The 19,724-nt window shown below is 45.6% G+C and overlaps 1 protein-coding gene across 1 annotated transcript in view; it reads left to right on the top strand.

Annotated features, from left to right (window-relative positions):
• The window catches only part of LOC140420028 (uncharacterized), a 77,719-nt gene that overhangs the window by 2,740 nt on the left and 55,255 nt on the right, over window positions 1-19,724 (top strand). The gene's annotated exons all lie outside the window — the stretch shown is intronic.

The raw sequence follows: 19,724 nt of genomic DNA, 5'->3' as shown, positions 1-19,724 counted from the left end.
CAGAACAAAGGTCATTTGTCAAACAGGCAAGTAGTTGCTCGGCTTATTCCCAAACTCATACAACTTCGATCTCACAAATTTTCAACTTTTCTCGACCTGTTGAGTCAACAGGAAGTACAAAGCCACTCTTGCTGCGTTAACCTCCTTCAGCAATAGCTTACTCGGGCCCTCCATATGATTCTCCTCCACCTTCACCAAACAAACCTCCAGGCGCCGCTGGTTCTCCAGCATCCTGCACCTTTTATTAGCAGTGTGAGAAATGTTTAGCCCCGAGCATAAACGTCACACGTCTCCCACAAAATGGAGCGGGGAAATCCCAGGGTTCGAGTTAACCAAAAGGAAGAACTCAAACTCTTCCCGAAAGTGCATAATAAATGAACTCGGGGAGGCTCCAAACCTCCACATTCTCGACCTGGGGGTGAGCCCTCGAGCAAAAACTCCTGACAAACGAGGGAAGGTCCTCGATTACAATACTAATTCTCAGCTAAAACACTGCTTTGCTGCGAAAAGCCTGAAACCGTGGCTCCTCCTAGTACTGACATCATCTTACCAAGCTGAAATGTAATTAACTCCACAGGGAATCCCCTTCATCCAAACAACTTTCCATTAGTCCACACTTTTTATGATGCTTTAATTGCATATCTGGCTCCAAAACTTAGTTGTCTTTCAAACTAGGATTTCTTTGAGATACATGACTGCAGCGGTCACACACACTAACTCAGGCTTTTAACCCTTACTGCAGCAAATACCCAGATATGAAATGAAATGAAATGAAAATCGCTTATTGTCACAAGTAGGCTTCAAATGAAGTTACGGTGAAAAGCCCCTAGTCGCCACATTCCGGCGCCTGTTCGGGGAGGCTGTTATGGGAATCGAACCGTGCTGCTGGCCTGCCTTGGTCTGCTTTCAAAGCCAGCAATTTAGCCCTGTGCTAAACAGCCCATACAACATCTCTGAAATTCCTACAGCCATCAGGGGCAGGGGGGTAACCCTGGTAACCGGGAGCTTATCTGCCAGAGGATTTAAGGGACAGTTGAAGTCACCAACCACAAAAGAGTTAATTGAAGCTAACTCTGCAAAATTCGCAAAATCCTCAGTAATGAACCCCGGGGAGTGATTCGGGGATCCATAAACATTCATTATTGAAGCAACATCTCCATGCACCTAATCTCTAATGATCACATATCTACCTCCTTTGGCCTTGGTGCAGGTTTCAATCTTAAAAGTGATATTTTTATTAATAAGTATTGTCACACTCCTGCTACTTGATGAAACAGAGGCAAAAAAACTTGCCTCACCCAATCCCGCCTCAATTTAAAGTGCTCCTCATCATCCAGATGAGTTTCTTGTAATAAAGCTATGTCAACTTTCTCCTTAAGAAAGGAGAGGATCTTTTTCCTTCTGATAGGATGATGGATGCCCCGTACATTCCCTGAGAAAATTTGCAGATTAACTGCCGCCATTAGTCAGGCGACAGAGACAGGAACAGATTTTCACACCACAATCGGGCGTGCGCCATTACCCCCTCCTCCAACTCACTTTACACCAGAGGCACCAAAGTCTCCCCAAACTGCTCCTTTCACAGATAAAAGCCCCGTCTGTACCAGACTAGGATAAAGTCAACAACACATAAACCCTCCCTTAATAACAAAAATACAAAGGAATCACCACCACAATAGAACCAAGGGGACATTCCTCAATAAGACTGAGGACCCGGAGGATTAACCCCACGGCCAGACTGTCGTTACCCTCAGGATACCGTCTCCAAAATGAGAAGAAAAGAAAGGCCAACAAGGGAATGGGGATCGAATGTCCCTCCCGCATTTTAGACCCAACGGTGAAGACCTGCATCCACCACCACCCACCCTTCAGCAATGGCCCCACTCGGTTCTGCCATGATTAACACTCGGATAATAGAAGACAACGGATAATAAGCACACGGCACATCTACCAAAACTGAGATAAGATAATCTGAGTCCAGATTAGAGCCTGAGTTAGTCTGAGCTGCAACCCATCCCTCCAAATCCTTGCCCTTCGTGGATTTAATGAAGGCCAAGGCAGTAGTCGGATTATCGAAAGTCTTGACGGAGTTGTCAATATAATTTTCAGGGTTGCTGGGTAAAGCGACAGAATTCACTCCCGCAGCCTTGAGTTCCCTTCAAACTTCATCGAAGCCTCGCTGCTTCGTTTGCGTAGCTGTTGAAAAATCCTGGAATAAGGAAATTCCTCATTCCTTATGGAGCCAGGTCCCACCTCACCTTACCTGTCTCCAGGACCCTCTGGTGATCTTTCAAGTTGTGGAAGTGAATGATTCCAGGCCTGGGATGAAAACTATCCCTCAGCCTCAAAGACAGGATCCGATGTCCTTTCCAATTTGAAACACCCAGGCTTCACACCCAGCTTGGGAAAACTTGGCAGCCGGTCCTCGAAGAACCTAACGGGAGCAACACCTTCTGGCAGGCCGACGACTCGGATGTTCTTTCTCTGACCGTCGGTTCTCCAAGTCCGCCAGGCTTCTCCCACGCCACTCAGCTGGTTCTCCAAGGATTTAATTCTTGCCTCCGCCGAGGAGGCATCTTGCTCAACGTTCAGGATTCTCTCCTCCGGATCATCGAGCCTCTTCATGGTGTTTTGCAGCTCGGCCTCATGAACTCACAGATATTGAGTCAGCACACTCAGCCTCTGGTCACCAACACGGAGAATGTTGCTGACATCAATCGACCAATGATCCCACAGAATAAATGAGCAGGTTCGATGGGCCGAATGGCCAACTGCAGCTCCTATTTGTTATGATCTCTGTGCCCAGGACAGGAAGTGTCAAATCCCAAATTTCTTTACCCGTCAGTCTGGCCTCAATAAAAGTCGAGATGGATTTGCAGGTACAGCATTAGTTAGTTTATTTAGCTTGCAAGCTTTACTCAGTTCACAGTGGCACAAAGCACATCTTGCTTCGTACACTTATGGAATCAAGCGAGTCTGTAGAACAAAGAAGTCTCTACTGATACATCCAAATGGCATCAAGTTTCACATACACGATTCCCATAGGTCATCCTATACCCCTCCTGACCTGGTCAGACATTCTGATTGGCTCACTTCCAAACCCTTCCTCTTGCCCCTATTACCCAGCATCCTTTTCTCCTCCTTTGGTGGACACACCTCTTCCTTTGCTTTGCCATGCGGTCTGAAATCCTTTGTCTGTGAACTCACCAGAATTAGACTGGCCTATCTCTACATTACATTAACTAATATCTCTAAAGTAACTATTTTATTTCACATTCGTCATTCCCTCCTTTTATCATTCCATGATAACCGAACTATCCAATCCATAGCTACGGTTCCTCATCTAAAAAGATCCGTCGCTGCATTTCCAATTCCTGGCATAGCCCCCCTTCATCTGCTGCACCCTCATGGATTTTGACAGCTAAGAATTTAGGGGCGTTGAACTGTTCCAGTGCACCCCGCATTCTACCCATCACACATTTAAGGATGGCTAGGCCCACAAAGATGCAGCCGATAGCCACCACTAAATACATGGCCATATTTATCAACCAGTCCTTCCAACCTCCAAATCCCCAGTTACCCCAAGAGCCAGGATCCTGCATTCCTTCCAGGTGATCCCGTATGTGATCCATAAATTTAGTGATGTTAGTGGTCAAGTCCTGAACTCCCATGATACACTTGCCCTGTACTATGGCGCATACCCCACCCTCACGGGCCAGAAGATAGTCAAGAGCATACCGGTTCTACATTGCAAACAACCGTAGCTGAGACAATTCCTTGGTTATTGCCCCGAGGACTCCCAAGGTTTCATTTCCCAAGATGGTAAGGCCACAAATAAAATAATGCCTATTGCTGACAGCCAAGGAACCCCCCACACCTCCCAGTGTCAAGACGCTCAGAATCCCCCATCCGGCTGAGTGACCCCGGCTGGGTGCGAGAACCTGAGGTTTTTTCCAGTTCTCGCAAAATTCAGCCGAGCCTGCCCGGCGTGCTAACTGATTATGCAGCATCCACGCCGAGGGGCAGGGGACTGTGGTAGGGACTAGAGTCCCAATAGCAATTTGGCGGGGAAATGGGGGTGACAAAACATTGGTCACTGTGCCATTAAATAAAAAGTAGTATCCTTGCTCCGTGTGCAGGCTAGCATCACAATCAGTATATCGGTTGCGTAGGGATCCCCCAGTAGCCCAGTTTATCCAGCTTCGAAACGCCCATTCGGGCCGCCTAGCAATGCGGAAAGCCCTAGTCCCAACAGTGATATGAGAGACATTCGCCCAGCCACAAAGGAGCTGGAGGCCGGCGTTCAATGGAACGCAAGTGGTGTTGTAACAAACGCATTGGCCAGACGCCTGGGTGATATGGCACCTCCTGTCCGTACAGGTGGGGAACAGACATGTTATATTCGTTTCCACCTCTACCAGCAAACAGCCGTATCCTTCACTGCTGAAACAATTCTCGTACGACCGGGAATCCCTATTGGGAGTGAAGTGGCTAGGTATATACGCCCTCCACCGTTGCAGCCTATCATACTGTGAGTGGGAATTATCCCGAGGAAGGGGAAGGCAAATAGCCGGTGGTACTGAACCCGGATCGTAAGGAAGAGTGACTTGCTCGGGCGGTGGCTCGGAACGCTGACAATGAACCACCGTTTGGGGAGTGCCCCAAAGCGGTGAAACAGAAAATAACCTAGACACCACTGCGGGGTTCGGGTAGCAGACAACCCGTCCGTGGCCATACAAGCGGTGGTAAATCTGGTAGAAGAGATTCATACTACCCAGGTTTTCCTCAGTTTGGCCTTTAACTAAATTAAGTGCATCTCCCGATAACCTACGTTCTAGCTGTACTTCCCTTCTCACACGCCCCGTCCTCTCTCTAGTCCCTCTCTCTCTCTCTCACAGTCTCTTCCTACGCTCTCCTGACGGTCTGATGTTACCTTTATCGCACCAATCTTAACACATCCAAAATCAAATTTACATGTACTCCAAAAACAAGGCAATGTCCATATAATGTTCCCTTCCCATCGCCGGGACCGGTGCAATTGCTTCATGACTCCTGCATTTTCCGTTATCCTGATGACCTTCCATGAGTCGATACCATGTCCTCGTGTATGGGGGCAGCGAAGAACATCACCTCTGCATAAACGAAATGTCCTTGTAGTTTGGTTGGGGTTACAAATGTAGATAATATTTCCCTTTTCCATGTCCGTCGCCAATAACACTCCAAGCGAGGTGAGGCCGAATATCACACAGACGGTGCGTAGCCACCCCATCATGCTCCACACCTGTAAAATAGCACTGGGGAAGGGAGGCAGGTTAATCTGTCCAAGAAAATGAGGCCCGTTATCAGAACTCAACTGAGCTGGTATACTGTACCGGGGAATGATTTCCCGCATCAGAACTTTAACCACAGTAGCAGCTTTATTATCGGTAGTCGGATACGCCTCAACCCATCTGCTGAACCCATCCACAATGACCAAAACATATTTATAACATTGACACCTTTCCAACTCAATGTAATCCATTCGTAGCGTCTCAAAGGGACCACTGGGCAACGGGGTTTGCCCCATCCCACAAGGGATACCGTTTCCGGTGTTATATTGCTGACAAATCAACCACCGATTACTGATACTCTGGGCCAACCCCTACATTTCAGGGTGCTACCAAGTGTCCAGCAACAAATAACTAGTCCCTCGAGCCCCACAATGAGTTGCAAAGTGTACACATTCGATGACCCATAAAGCCAGTACATCAGACAGACAAGTCTGATGTGCTGGCGTGGTCCATAAAGAGGAAACAGAATCATATGTACAACCTAACCGTTTCCACATTTGTTTATCACTCTCAGGAGCTCCTGTAACCTTATGACGTCTTGGATGGTTGGCATTGACTTGTCAGAAGCAGACATATTTATAGTAGATCGTTTAGTCTGACTTAACATTTTAGGCACCATCACTTGCTGAATTTGCGCGGCTGTCCGCGCTGCACAATCTGCTCGTTCATTACCAACGTCAACTGGGGTCTTACCATTTGTGTGGGCAGCGCATTTAATAACGGAAATCTGCGTGGGCATAAGATGGGCCTGCAGTAGGTCATTAACTAAACCCCGGTGGGATATTTGATCACACATAATCATGTCAGGTTGTTCTGACGAAATATCACTCAAATCGTCCCTTATTGTGGTAGTTTCCTGAATCAAGGCTAAACAGTCGTGGCCAGGTGCGTCCTCATGGACAGGGGGACCACTAAGAAAACAGGCTGGATTGATAGTGGTACAGTGTTTAAATGTCAGACGTGGATTGTTCAAAAGGTATATCTCATACCTATTCTGACGAGCTGCGGTAAGATGCTGAGTCTGCAATTGCCTCAGTAGTGCGATGACCGAGTGGGAGCTATACACCGTAATATCCTGTTGGAGAGTGAGAGCATGTAACGGCTATGCGATGGCATTGATTGAACGTAAATCCTGTACTAATCAGTACTGGTCTGGCTTGGCTGGTTTAGGCACAGCAAGTATGGGGGTGTTACATTCTGATTGGCAAGGGACCAAAATACCCTATTGCAACAGCTCTCGGATTAATTTGTCCATAGACGGGGCTGCAGTCGAGTGTTAATCGTTTCAGGGACCTCAAAATATTTTATGGCAGTGCCGTCTGGCGTGACTTGAAGTGCGTACTCTGTTGGATCTGAATGATTCACTGCCCTCCTTACCATGGGTCCCAGATCCCTGGCATGGTACTGGTCGTGGACCTGACGTGTAATATGAGGGCTTACCGAAGCTGACTGTGGCCATAAATGTGGTAGTATTGTAACAAAATCAGCTGTACCTTCTTTTCCCGTGACTGTGGCTGTAACTTTGACTGGCCATTCGGTCCAAATTAATGGCCGGTATTTGTCCTCCAACTCCCTGTTTTGTCCAGTTCTGTCATAGGCCAGGGTAACGTGATGCAGTGAATGTTCAATGTCTAACGTCCACCACTGGGGGTGATAGAAATATAGCACTGTTGTCTAATCCTCCATGATTTAACCGTTACCCCCTCGTCTCCGCACTCTAGCTGTAGCTGGAAGATACACAGTAAATCTCGAGCCAACAAGTTACAGTCCAATCCAGTAGTCACTACAAACTGATGATCTGCAGACTTATTCTCGTAAGTGACTGTCACAGGTTCAGAAATAGGATACTCACACACCTGTCCTTGGAACCCCGACAATTGCTGCATGTGGTCGGATAATGGTAGTCGAAGTTCTGATTGCACAGAAGACATGGCTGCTCCAGTGTCGATTACAAATGAGTGATGTTGATCTCCTATCTGCAGAGAGATAATGGGTTCCCTGTCCGATTGGAGAGTCCTTATGACTAAATTAGCTAGTCAATCCTGTGTTGGGAAAGGGTTTGCCTGGGAGAAGTCAGTGTATCTCATCTGTCCTCCCCTTGCTGGGTACCCCCTCCTTTGGGTCGGATAATCTCCTTCTGCTGCCTGTCTTTTAAAGGGGCATTCCTGTTGCCAGTGAACTGCACGGCCGCAATTAAAACATGCATTGCTCCCTCTATATATGCCCCGTCCTCGTCTCCCAGTAGACCAATGGCCCCTCAGAGGGGGCGGCGGTTGTAAAGCTGTTGATGCATACGGTGGGCTATAAAAAGGAGCTGAGGGTCCCTTTGGGTGGGTTTGATATCCTCCCCCTCGCTGATCTACCCACCCAAAGTCACAATATTGGGGCTCCAGCTGGTAAGCTACCATTTCTGCCGCTTGTTGGGGTCGCAGATCATCCTTTTTCATTACATACTCAGTCTTAACCTTTGTAACTGAGCCTCCTTCCTGGCCTACACCCTCCTTCCAATAAAATCTGACTGCCCTTACCATCTGGGAAGGGTCGTTCTCTGTCCAATTCATGTTATTACATTTCACAGCAGTAGCCACGGAAGGTGGTAGGCAATGCATTAACATAGCACAATATTGAGGGGAATTCTGACCATTTTGATATGGCAAGTCGCCTGACTGCCCACGGTAGATTTCATTAAAACGCTCCAGAAATTCCTCTGGCTCTTCAATCTTTTTAGGTTTTAGGTCTAAGATAGCAGAAATATTTATGGGCTTTTGAAATGTGCTATTCAACACATTCAGGATTTGTGTCCGTCTATCGTCGTCTAACGCATGGGCTTGCTGAAGTGCGGCGTGGCTAGCATAATTCAAGTGATTAAGATAATTGCGGTACTCTGCTGGGGTTAAAACCTGCTGGACTAGGGCCCAGAGGTCCCTAGAATCAGCTTGATAAATTGAGATGGTAGTTCTCAGGGAATCCACGAAAGCAGCAGGAGATTCTTTTCTATCTGGGATTGTAGCCATAATAGCCATCATCTCACTGGGTGTCCATGGCAAATAAACGTCTATCGTGGGCTGGGCCCCGGCGTCAAGGTTTGGTATCTTCCTAATCGGCAACTGTCTCCAAGTCTCACCAGGGGGCACTCTAGCTATTTCCTCTGGTTCTTCCAAGACTTCGACGTCTCCCCCTGTCACTAGAGGGAGTTCTTTCTCTTCAAAATCATCTGTTGCATCTCCCTTTGTTCTCGAAATTTGCGGTTTCCCCTTGGTCTGGAGGGATTTAGGTGGTATGCTTAATTGTTTCTGGTTAGGATCAAGCCCTTCTCTCGCTGTCCGAGATCTGGTCCTAGAGCTAACTGAGCTTGCGGAACAGAGCTCCTCTTCCCCTACTGATCGTGAAGATGGTAAATCAGGACCCACGCTATCAACCAAAAGGGCTGGAGTTACTGGCATGATTGGAATCTGGGGAGCAGTGACTGGATATAAATTATTATACTCTGGTGGTTCTGGAATTAGTGCAGACAATGCTACAGGTGCAGTCAGAACTTTTACTGACATTTTTAAATCATCGAATGGATCATTTTCTGTCAATTCAAGGCCAGCCATTGAACTACGTAGCCCATCTTTTGTTTGACCCGAGCCTTTCCTGTCTTTACTTGCGCGTTTTTTTGAATGTACATTCCTTTTTCAAGACCTGTAATGTTTTTTGGTTACCCTGTTCACTAATTGGAATTCCCATTTTAAGGGCATTGTCCTGCCAACTTGATAACATGATCTTATCTCTTTCCTCTTGACAATATTGTCTCCATAATCCAATTAATTATTTTGCTTTCATACTTTGACTCTTTTTGCAGATGTGTCCCTGAATTTTCTTAATAATCTCTAGGTCTTTGGTGCCCCCTAGTGGCCATTCATCCCCCATTTTACTTCTTAGCATTGCTGACATTTTTCTGAAATCTTTTGCTTTATCCAGATACATATCGCATAATATTTGCAGTGGCATACCTGGATCATTTGTGCTATCCAAGGAATTCCCCATAATCTCAACTAGTCCTCAGAACTGCGTTTTTCGCCACTACAGTCCAAGGGTACAATTTTTTAAGCTTAATCAACTATAGATTTAAAACACTCACACATGGAATTGAATCATCTTCAGATTTAAAAACACTTATTGAACTGAACCTCCATCTACTGAAGTCACATCAGACATTAAAACACTTATACTTGACTGAACCTCCATCTACTGAAGTCACATCAGCCATAAAAACACTTGTACTTGGAATTGAATCATCTTTTAGATGTCTCATCAACCCAAAACCTAACCCAAGCAGAATCAACAATATGAAATCCCATCAATTAAATTTCTAATCCCCAGACTGACCTTTGATTTCGTCGAGACGATCTTTCCGTACCACCGCGAGTGACCAGACTAATCAGACGATAAGAAGAGGGGAAAAATCAATGCGCGGTCATTTTCCAGGTGTACATTGTGGGCCCTTTTTCCCCATCCTCCTGTTCATAATCAGTCTAATTCTGATTTCGCAGTTGGTCAGAACCTTCTTGAGAAATCCCGGGTTTTCGGCACCAATTGTCAAATCCCAAATTTCTTTACCCGTCAGTCTGGCCTCAATAAAAGTCGAGATGGATTTGCAGGTACAGCATTAGTTAGTTTATTTAGCTTGCAAGCTTTACTCAGTTCACAGTGGCACAAAGCACATCTTGCTTCGTACACTTATGGAATCAAGTGAGTCTGTAGAACAAAGAAGTCTCTACTGATACATTCAAATGGCATCAAGTTTCACATACACGATTCCCATAGGTCATCCTATACCCCTCGTGACCTGGTCAGACATTCTGATTGGCTCACTTCCAATCCCTTCCTCTTGCCCCTATTACCCAGCATCCTTTTCTCCTCCTTTGGTGGACACACCTCTTCCTTTGCTTTGCCATGCGGTCTGAAATCCTTTGTCTGTGAACTCACCAGAATTAGACTGGCCTATCTCTACATTACATTAACTAATATCTCTAAAGTAACTATTTTATATCACATTCGTCAGATGCAGTGAGTATGGATCTGTCAATCAGCCTGAATCAGCACCTTCAGGAGAATTGGGAGGATGAATATTAGATACAGCAGAGTGAGAATGGAGGGAGAGTGTGTGGGATGGATATTTACACATTTTGAGGAATGAAAGCGGAAAGAATGTTCCAGAGAAACTAGAATTGTCTGTTCTGAATTTCTATCCTGTGCTGACAGTGATTTCTTTTGTGAATTGTTTTAACAGGATATTAGAAGAGGAGGAATTACAACAGAAACCTCAAACTTCACGTCTCAATCTGGCTGAGTCTCTCAATTCCTTGGAACTGGATATCACCGGACTTTGAATCTAGAAGGAGAAATGTTTGTCTTTTCTGTCAGCTACAAAAGATTTTAACCATCAATGTGACTGGAAAAGCCCCGAAACACACACACCCGAGTGAGAGTGTTCCAGAACACTGACTGTGGGAAGAGCTTTAACCAGTTACACAGCCTGAAAAAACATCACACCATTTACAGCGGGGAGAGACCGTACACATGTTCTGTGTGTGGATGAGGCTTCAACTGATTGTCAAACCTGGAGAGACACAAGGACGCCCGCACCATGAAGAAACCGTGGAAATGTGGGGACTGTGGGAAGGGATTTAGTGCTCCATCTCAGCTGGAAGTTCATCGACGCAGTCACACTGGGGAGAGGCCATTCACCTGCTCTGTGTGTAGGAAGGGATTCATTCAGTTATCCGCCCTGAAGTCACACCAGCGAGTTCACACCGGGGAGAAGCCGTTCACCTGCTCTCAATGTGGGAAGGGATTCACTGAGTTATCCAGCCTGCGGAAACACCAGCGAGTTCACATTGGGAAGAGGTTGTTCACCTGCTCTCAGTTTGGGAAGAGATTCACTGAGTTATCCAGCCTGCGGATACATCAGCGAGTTCACACTGGGGAGAGGCCGTTCACCTGCTCTCAGTGTGGGAAGGGATTCACACAAACATCCGACCTGCGGGCACACCAGCGAGTTCACACTGGGGAGAGGCCGTTCACCTGCTCTCAGTGTGAGAAGGGATTCATTGCTTTATCGAGCCTGCGGATACATCAGCGCGTTCACACTGGGGAGAGGCCGTTCACCTGCCCTCAGTGTGAGAAGGGATTCACTACTTCATCGAACCTGCGGATACATCAGCGAGTGCACACTGGGGAGAGGCCGTTTACCTGCTCTCAGTGTGAGAAGGGATTAATTGGTTTATCGAACCTGCTGACACACCAGCGAGTGCACACTGGGGAGAGGCCATTCACCTGCTCTCAGTGTGAGAAGGGATTCACTACTTCATCGAACCTGCTGACACACCAGCGAGTGCACACTGGGGAGAGGCCGTTCACCTGCTTTCAGTGTGAGAAAGGATTCACGCAGTTATCCAGCCTGCAGAGACACCAGCAATTTCACACTGGGGAGAGTCCGTTCACCTGCTCTCAGTGTGAGAAGGGATTCACTCAGTTATCCAGCCTGCAGAGACACCAGCAGGTTCACACTGGGGAGAGGCCATTCACTTGCTCTCAGTGTGAGAAGGGATTCACTCGGTTATCCAACCTGCAGAGACACCAGCGAGTTCACACAGGGAGAAAGCGTTAACCTGCTCTTAGTGAGAGAAGGGATTCAGATATCCATACACCCTGTGGGAACACGAGTGAGTTCACACCTGGAAGAAGCGATTCACCTGCTCTGAGCAGGGGAGACATTCAATGATCCATCCCAACTCTGGAGACACTAGCGAGTTAAATCTGGGGAGAGACCATTCATCTGCTCTCAATGTGGGGAGGGGGTTTTGTGATTCATCACACCTGTTGTGACTCCAAGAAGTTCACAAATTACAGATGTTTGCTCCGTTATTGTTTCTGCTCTCACTGACATCCAGGACTGCATTTTGTTCATTCTGCCATCTGGTGAATGGTGATGATTGGAGGGTTTCTTTCTGCTGGACTGGCCGGTCTAACACCTCAGCCTCCGGTGGGCTGACCATTTTTGAGGCTAGTTGCGATTATCTGGTTTCAAGTTTGACGAGGAGCACAGAATGAAAAGGTGTTTGCATGTTGGAAGATATTTAGTTCCCAAAGCAGCCACGTTGCCATGAAGATGGGCTATGGTGGTTACAGGGTTCTTTTGTCTAATTTATCTGGGTGTTTCTCGCAGAAGGAAACTGTCATGGTATGAGGGGCAAGTTGTCTGTGGTAGGTTGGGAAATTACAATAAACATATCACTGAAAGTGGCAACGCAGGTGGATAAGGAGCTAAGAAGGCAGACGGCATGCTTGTCTTCATTGATCGGGGCATTGAGTATAAAAATTGGCAAGTCATGCTGCAGCTGTACAGAACCTTAGTTAGGCCACACGTGGAATATTGCTGACAATTCTGGTCACCACATTACCAAAAGGATGTGGAGGCTTTGGAGAGAGTACAGAGGAGGTTTACCAGGATGTTTCCTGGCCTGAAGGGTATTAGCTATGAGGAGAGGTTGGATAAACTCGGATTGTTTTCACTAGAGCGACAGAGTTCACCTGATAAAAGTTTACAAAATTGAGTGGCATTGACATTGACAGAGTGGATAGTCAGATGCTTTTTCCCAGGTTGTAAAAGTCAACTCCTAGGTGACCTAGGTTTAAGGTGCGAGGGGCAAAGTTTAGAGGAGATGTGTGAGGGAGGTTTTTTTACACAGAGGGTGGTGAGTGCCTGGAACTCGCTGCCGGAGGAGGTGGTGGAAGCAGGTACGATAGTGACGTTTAAGAGGCATCTTGACGAATACATGAATACGGTGGGAATAGATGGATACAGACCCTGGAAGCACAGAACGTTTTAGTATAGACAGACATCATGATCCAAGCAGGCTTGGTGGGCCGAAGGGCCTGTTCCTGTGCTGTACTGTCCGTTGTTCTTTGTTGTTCTTTGTATGATGACAGACAATAGACAGGCAACCATTCGCATTTTATTTACATAAAATCTAGATTCCTTTAAGAAGCAAAAATTAAGCCGCAAAATGAAGCTATCGTGGCTAACAAGAAAAGTTAAAGATTTTATTAGATCAATGGAGGAGACTCATAAAGTGGCCCAAATAGTAGTGAGCCTGAGGATTGGGAACTTGTTTTAGAATTCAGCAAAGGAGGACCAAGGAACTGATTAAGAGAAAATAGAATATGAGAGCAAACTGGGGAGAAACATAAAAACTGGCTGGAAAAGCTCCTATAGGAATGTGAAAAGGAAAAGTTTAGGAAAGATCAATGTGGGTCCATTCCAGGCAGAGACAGGAGAGTTTACCATGGGGAAGAAGAAAATGGCAGAGAAACTAAACAATGTGAGTCTGTTTCACAGAGGAAGATACAGAAATTGTCCCCAAAACACTAGAGAACCAAGGGACCAGTGAGCACGAGGGACTGAAAGAGATTAGTATCAGTGAAAATGTAGCACTGGAGAAATTAATGTGGTTCAAAGTTAATAAATCCCCAAAAGCTGCTGCTCTACATCCCAGAGTGTTGAAAGAGGCGGCTGTAGAGATAGTGGATACACTGGTGATCATCATTCAGAATTCTATAGATTCTGGAATGGTTCCTGCAGATTGGAAGGTGGTAAATGTAACCCCACTATTTAAGGAGGGAGAGAAAACGGGGAACCACAGACCCATTAGCCTGACATCAGTAGGAGGGAAAATGCTACAATCTATTATAAAGGAAGTGATAACGAATTAGGAACAGGAGTAGGCCACCCGGCCCCTCGAGCCTGCTCCACCATTCAATAAGTTCACGGCTGATCTGACTGAAACCTCAACTCCACAGAGGCCCCTTAGAAAATACATCTGAGGAGATAGTAATAATATTCTTTATTATTATAATCTTTATTATTGTTACAACTAGGCTTACATTAACACTGCAATGAAGTTACTGTGAAAATCCGCTAGTCGCCACACTCCGGCACCTGTTCGGTTACACAGAGGGAGAATTCAGAATGTCCAGTTCACCTAACAAGCACGTCTTTTGGGACTTGTGGGAGGAAACCCACGCAGTTTTGGGGCGAACGTGGAGACTCCGCACAGACAGTGACCCAAGCCGGGAATTGAACCCGGGTCCCTGGAGCTGTGAAGCAACAGTGCTAACCACCATGTGCCTCCACGCTGCCGTGCCAGTTGTGGGGAACAAGGAAATGGCAGAGGAGTTAAACAGATTTTTTTGCATCGGTCTTTATGGTGGAAGATACTTTGACTATCCCATTAATTCTAAAGAATACAAATGGAGCAATTAAATACCATCACTGGAAAAGTCATTTTGGACAAACTAATGGGGATAAGATAAGTCCCCTGGATGGCTGCATCCTCGGATCCTAAAAGAAATGGCTACAGAGATAGTGGATGCATTGATTGTAATTTTCCAAAAATCCTTGGATTCTGGAGAAGTACCAGAGGATTGGAAAACTGCCAATGTGACAACCCCCTGATTCAGAATGGGAGGGAGGAAAAAAACGAGACACTATAGGACATTTATTGTTGAAAAAAATGTTGGAATCAATTATTAGGAAGTAATAGCAGCACATTCCAAAAAACATTATCTAATCAAGCAGACTCAGCATGTCTTTGTGAAAGGGAAAATGTGTCTGACTAATTTATCAGAGTGTTTCGAGGAAGTCTCAACCAGAGTGGATAGAGGGGGACCAGTAGATGTGTTGTATTTAAACTTCCAGGAGGCCTTTGACAAGGTACCTCACAAAACATTAAGTCATGAGATAAGAACCCATGGAGTTGGAGGTAGTATATTGACATGGATAGAGAATTGGCTAATGAGCAGGAAACAGTGAGTGGGGATAAGGGGTTCTTTTTCAGGTTAGTGACCTGTAACCAGTGGGGTTCCACAGGGGTCAGTTCTGGCACCGCAACTGTGTACAATTTATGTTCATGACTTGGAGGAAGGAAGCAAATGTACTGTGCCCAAATTTGCAGACAACACAAAAATAGGTGGAAAGGCAAGTTGTGAGGGGAATACAAACAGTTTGCAAAGAGATATTGAGAGGTTAAGCAAGTGGACAAAAAGTTGCCACATGGAGCATAATGTGGGAAAATGTGAAGTTAATTTTGGAAGGGAGAACAAAAGAACAGTATTATTTAAATGGAGAAAAACTGCAGAAAGCTGCAGCACAAAGGGACTTGGGGGAACTTGTGCACGAAACACAGAAAGCTAGCAGCCAGGTGCAGCAGGTAATCAGGAAGACTAATGGAATGTTGGCCCTGATTACAAGGGGGTTGGAGTATAAGAGTCGGGAAGTCTTGCTGCAGCTGTACATGGTGCTGGTGACACCACATCTGGAGAACTGAGAGCAATTTGATCCCCTTATGTAAGGAAATGTATTATTTCATTGGAGGAGGTTTCGAGAAGATTCACTAGGATAATCCCAGGTATGGAGGGATTGTCTTAGGAGCAAAGGTTAAACAGATTGGGACTCTACTCATTGGAATTTAGAAGAATGAGAAGTGATCTCATTGAAACATACAGGATTCTTAAGGAGCTTCACAGGGTAAATGCTGAGAGGATGTTTCCCCTCATGGGAGTATCTAGGACCAGATGGCATCGTCTCAGAATAAAGAGATGTCAATTTAAGACTGAGATGAGGAGGAAATTCTTCTGAGAGTCTTTGGAACAGTGAGAGTTGAGGGGACAGAGTCCTTGTGTATATGTAAGGCCGAGATAGATTCTTGATCAGTGAGGGAACCGAGAATTACAGGGAAAGGGCAAGAAAGCGAACGTGTGAAATGTTAGATCAGCTGTGATCCTATTGAAAGATGGACCAGGCTGGAAGGGCCGAATGGCTTACTCCTGTTCCTATTATGTCTGGTCTTAGTATGGTTTATTCCCACCGACCCTCCCGATAACCTTTCACCCCCTTGCTTTTCAAGAATCTATCCAGCCTGCCTTCAAAATATTCAAAGTCTCTGCTTCCACTGCCCTTTGAGGAAGAGAGTTCCAAAGACTCCCAACCCTCTGCCTTAAATGGACAAGTTGTTACTTTTAAAGTGACTCCAATTTCTAGATCCTCCCACAAGAGGAAACATCCTTTCCACATCCACCCTGTCGAGGCCGCTCAGGATCTTATGCGGTTCAATCAAGTCACCGAAACTCCATCGGACACAAGCCCAGCCTGTCCAATCATTCCTCATAAGACCAGCCTCCAATTCCAGGTTTGAGTCCAGTAAACCTTCTCTGAACTGCTTCCAACACATTTACATAATTCCTTAAATGAGAGCGATACTGTACACAGTGCTCCAGATGTGGTCTCACCAATGTCCTGTATAACTGAAGCATAACCTCCCTACTTTTGTATTCAATTCCCCTCACAATAAACAATAACATTCTATTAGCTTTCCTAATTACTTGCTGGACCTGTATACTCGCCTTTTGTGATTCATGCTCTTGGACATCCAGATCCTTCTGAATCTCAGAGCTCTGCAATCTCTCACCATTTAGATAATAAGCTTTTTTATTCTTCTGGCCAACATGGGCAATTTCACATTTTCCCACATTATTCTCCATTTGACAGATCTATTTCCACTCATTTAAAATATACCTTTTTAACCGCCTTATGTACTCTTCACAATTTACTTTCCTGCTTATCATTGTACCATTGGAACATAGGAGCAGGAGTTGGTCATTCAGCCCGTCGAGCCTGCTCCACCATTCAATACGATCGTGGCTGATCATCCACTTCAATGCTTTTCCCCCACACGATCCCCATATCCCTTTATGTTATTGCTATTTAGAAATCTGTCAGTCTCTGCTTTAAACACACTCAATGACTGAGCTCCCAAAGCACTCTGGGGTAGGGAATTCCAAAGATTTACAACTTGCAGATCTCTGTAGATCAAACCATTGCCCCATTCTATCCCCATATCCCTGTCAGTTTACTTCCCTCAAAAGCACGTCCAATTTCCTTTTAGAAACATTCCAACATCTCTGCTTCTACCCGCATTGTCGGACGTGGCTTCCAGGTATTTCCCACTTTCTTCAAATGCAAATGAGTCTCAGAGAGCACAGAAAGAGGCCATCCCACCCATTGTTCCCATGCTAGCTCTTTGAATGAACTATCTAATTAGTCCCATCGCCCGGCAAGTTCCTTTTCCTCCAGAATCTGTCCAGTTCCCTTTTGAAAGTTGCTGTTGAATTTACTTCCTACACCATTGTCAGGCAGTGAATCCCAACAACTCGCTCTGTTATAAATCTAATAATTTCACGATACTCTGTGTTTGGATTTTCATAGGGGATTTGAAATGGGGAGAAAGACATTGTTGTTACACAAAACCAAGACTCAGTCTTTATGAATGATCTTCATGAATGGGCAGAGTGTGAAATACCCAGGTTTGCGGTGCCAGACTGGCAGTGCCAAGTGCACACGTTCCAGGGGCTGGGCCAGGGAGGGCCACCCTGCCCTAACCCTCACCACTCAGGTGCCTCCCAATGGCCCGGGAACCCTCGGGAATCGTGACGCCTGGCTCTTGTCTGTGTGGGCCACTACTAATCGGCTTCCATGTGACCGACTGGGGAGTTGCTTATATCAAGGCCTTTACATAGGGTGTCCTTCCCGTTAATGGGATGGAGATTGGCCTTAATTGTATCCAGATCTCTCCAATGGGAATAGGCCGGTTAGATCTGAAACCGATTGGCGCTTAGTGGGGTGCCTGATTTCAGACTCTCCTGCGATCTAAGTGGCGCACTTGGATTTGCACCTTGCGCATCGTGGCCGTTAGATCGTACCCTGATTTTCATTTGCTGTAAAAGCTTAATTGCTGTGTATGTAAAGAATGTGCAATGAGGATAAATGTACTGGCAAGAGAGACCTTCAAGTTCTGATTCGCCTCAACATTTGAAACTGTATGAATAAGGGATTGTACAGACTCAGATAAAGGGACAGTATGAAACAGTTCTATTGTATTCTTGTCTAAGATAATGAGAGAAGGCGGCGTCAGTAATTGGGGATCCAATTAAATTAATCTAGTGACCAAATTGAACAATTGCCGTGTTACAACAGGCCCAACACTGACGTGCGGTAATGGTCACTTTGGGGATAAAAGTAGAGGTTCCAAAAGTCTTCCTTGTTGGCCAGGTACTGAAGATTCCCGAGGCCGAGTTCTAAGGAAATGACTGTCAAAGAAGGAGCCAGACTCCCGAGGCTAAATTCCACAAGAATTACTGTCAAAGAAGGAGCCAGAGAGGGTTACGCTTCTACAGACTGATCACCCACATGAAGTTGTAAAAGTTGATGTCTTAAAGTTGTTCAGTAAATATTTTCATTTAATAAACTTATTTTTAAATTTACTATCCGGAGAATTCTGATTTTGTCTTAATTGGTTAAAGTCTTGTCTGAACGAAAGTGAATTTATTAAATGGTAAGTTGGGTGTGGCTGAAATCAATTAAGTTCCAGATAAGATCAGAAAACATAAACCTTCAATTTAAAAAGTTACAATTCTATAGTGCCTTTCACAACCATAGGATGTCCCAAAGTGCTTTACAGCCAATGAAGTACTTTTGAAGTGTAGTCACTGTTGTAATGTAGGAAACACAGCAGCCAATTTACACACAGCAAGATCCCACACACAGCAATGTGATAATGAGCAGATGATCTGTTTTTAGTGATGTTGATTGAGGGATAAATATTGACCAGGACACCGGGGATAACTCCCCTTGCTCTTCTTCAAAATAGTGGCTGTGGGAACTTTTACATCCATCTGAGAGGAGCAGACAGGGCCTCAGTTTCACATCTTATTTGAAAGAAGGCTGTTCTGACAGTGCAGCACTCCCTCAGTGCTGGGATGAGGAATGTTGGAACTGGTTTTTGTCCACAGGTCCCTAACTGGGTCTTAACCTTCTGATCCAGAGGTGATAGTGCTGCCCCCTGAGCCATGGCGGACACTAGTTAGAAAGGAAAAGTTATACTTTAAAACCCTCCACCCTTTGCCTCCGATGCCTCAATCTAATAATTAAAAACTCGAGTATAAATAACATGGATTTAACTGACAAATGTTGAAGTGTTGATTTTGAGCCACATGTTTTAACTTCCCACTTTCTCCTCGGGCACCTTTCTGTCTCTATTGCTCATATCAATGACAGCCGGGTAACAGAGCTGAGGGCTGAAATTAGCTGAAAATAACGGGGCCTGCGTCCCAGTTGGAAAACTGCAATAGATGTTGCACTAATTGAGAGGTAGGTGCTGGAGGACTGACTGGGAAATGGACCTCAAATCAATTGTTACATCAGTCACTATTCCGATCCCAGACCAGACCCCAACAGTGTCTGAGATACTGGACCAAAACCCCAATATTTCAGTTTATTTGTCAGACTGTGCG

The sequence above is a fragment of the Scyliorhinus torazame genome, chromosome 5, assembly GCF_047496885.1.
Source record: "Scyliorhinus torazame isolate Kashiwa2021f chromosome 5, sScyTor2.1, whole genome shotgun sequence".
Classification (NCBI taxonomy): domain Eukaryota; kingdom Metazoa; phylum Chordata; class Chondrichthyes; order Carcharhiniformes; family Scyliorhinidae; genus Scyliorhinus; species Scyliorhinus torazame.
Note: the sequence above shows the minus strand (reverse complement) of the source record. Positions and strands in the feature narration are given on the sequence as shown.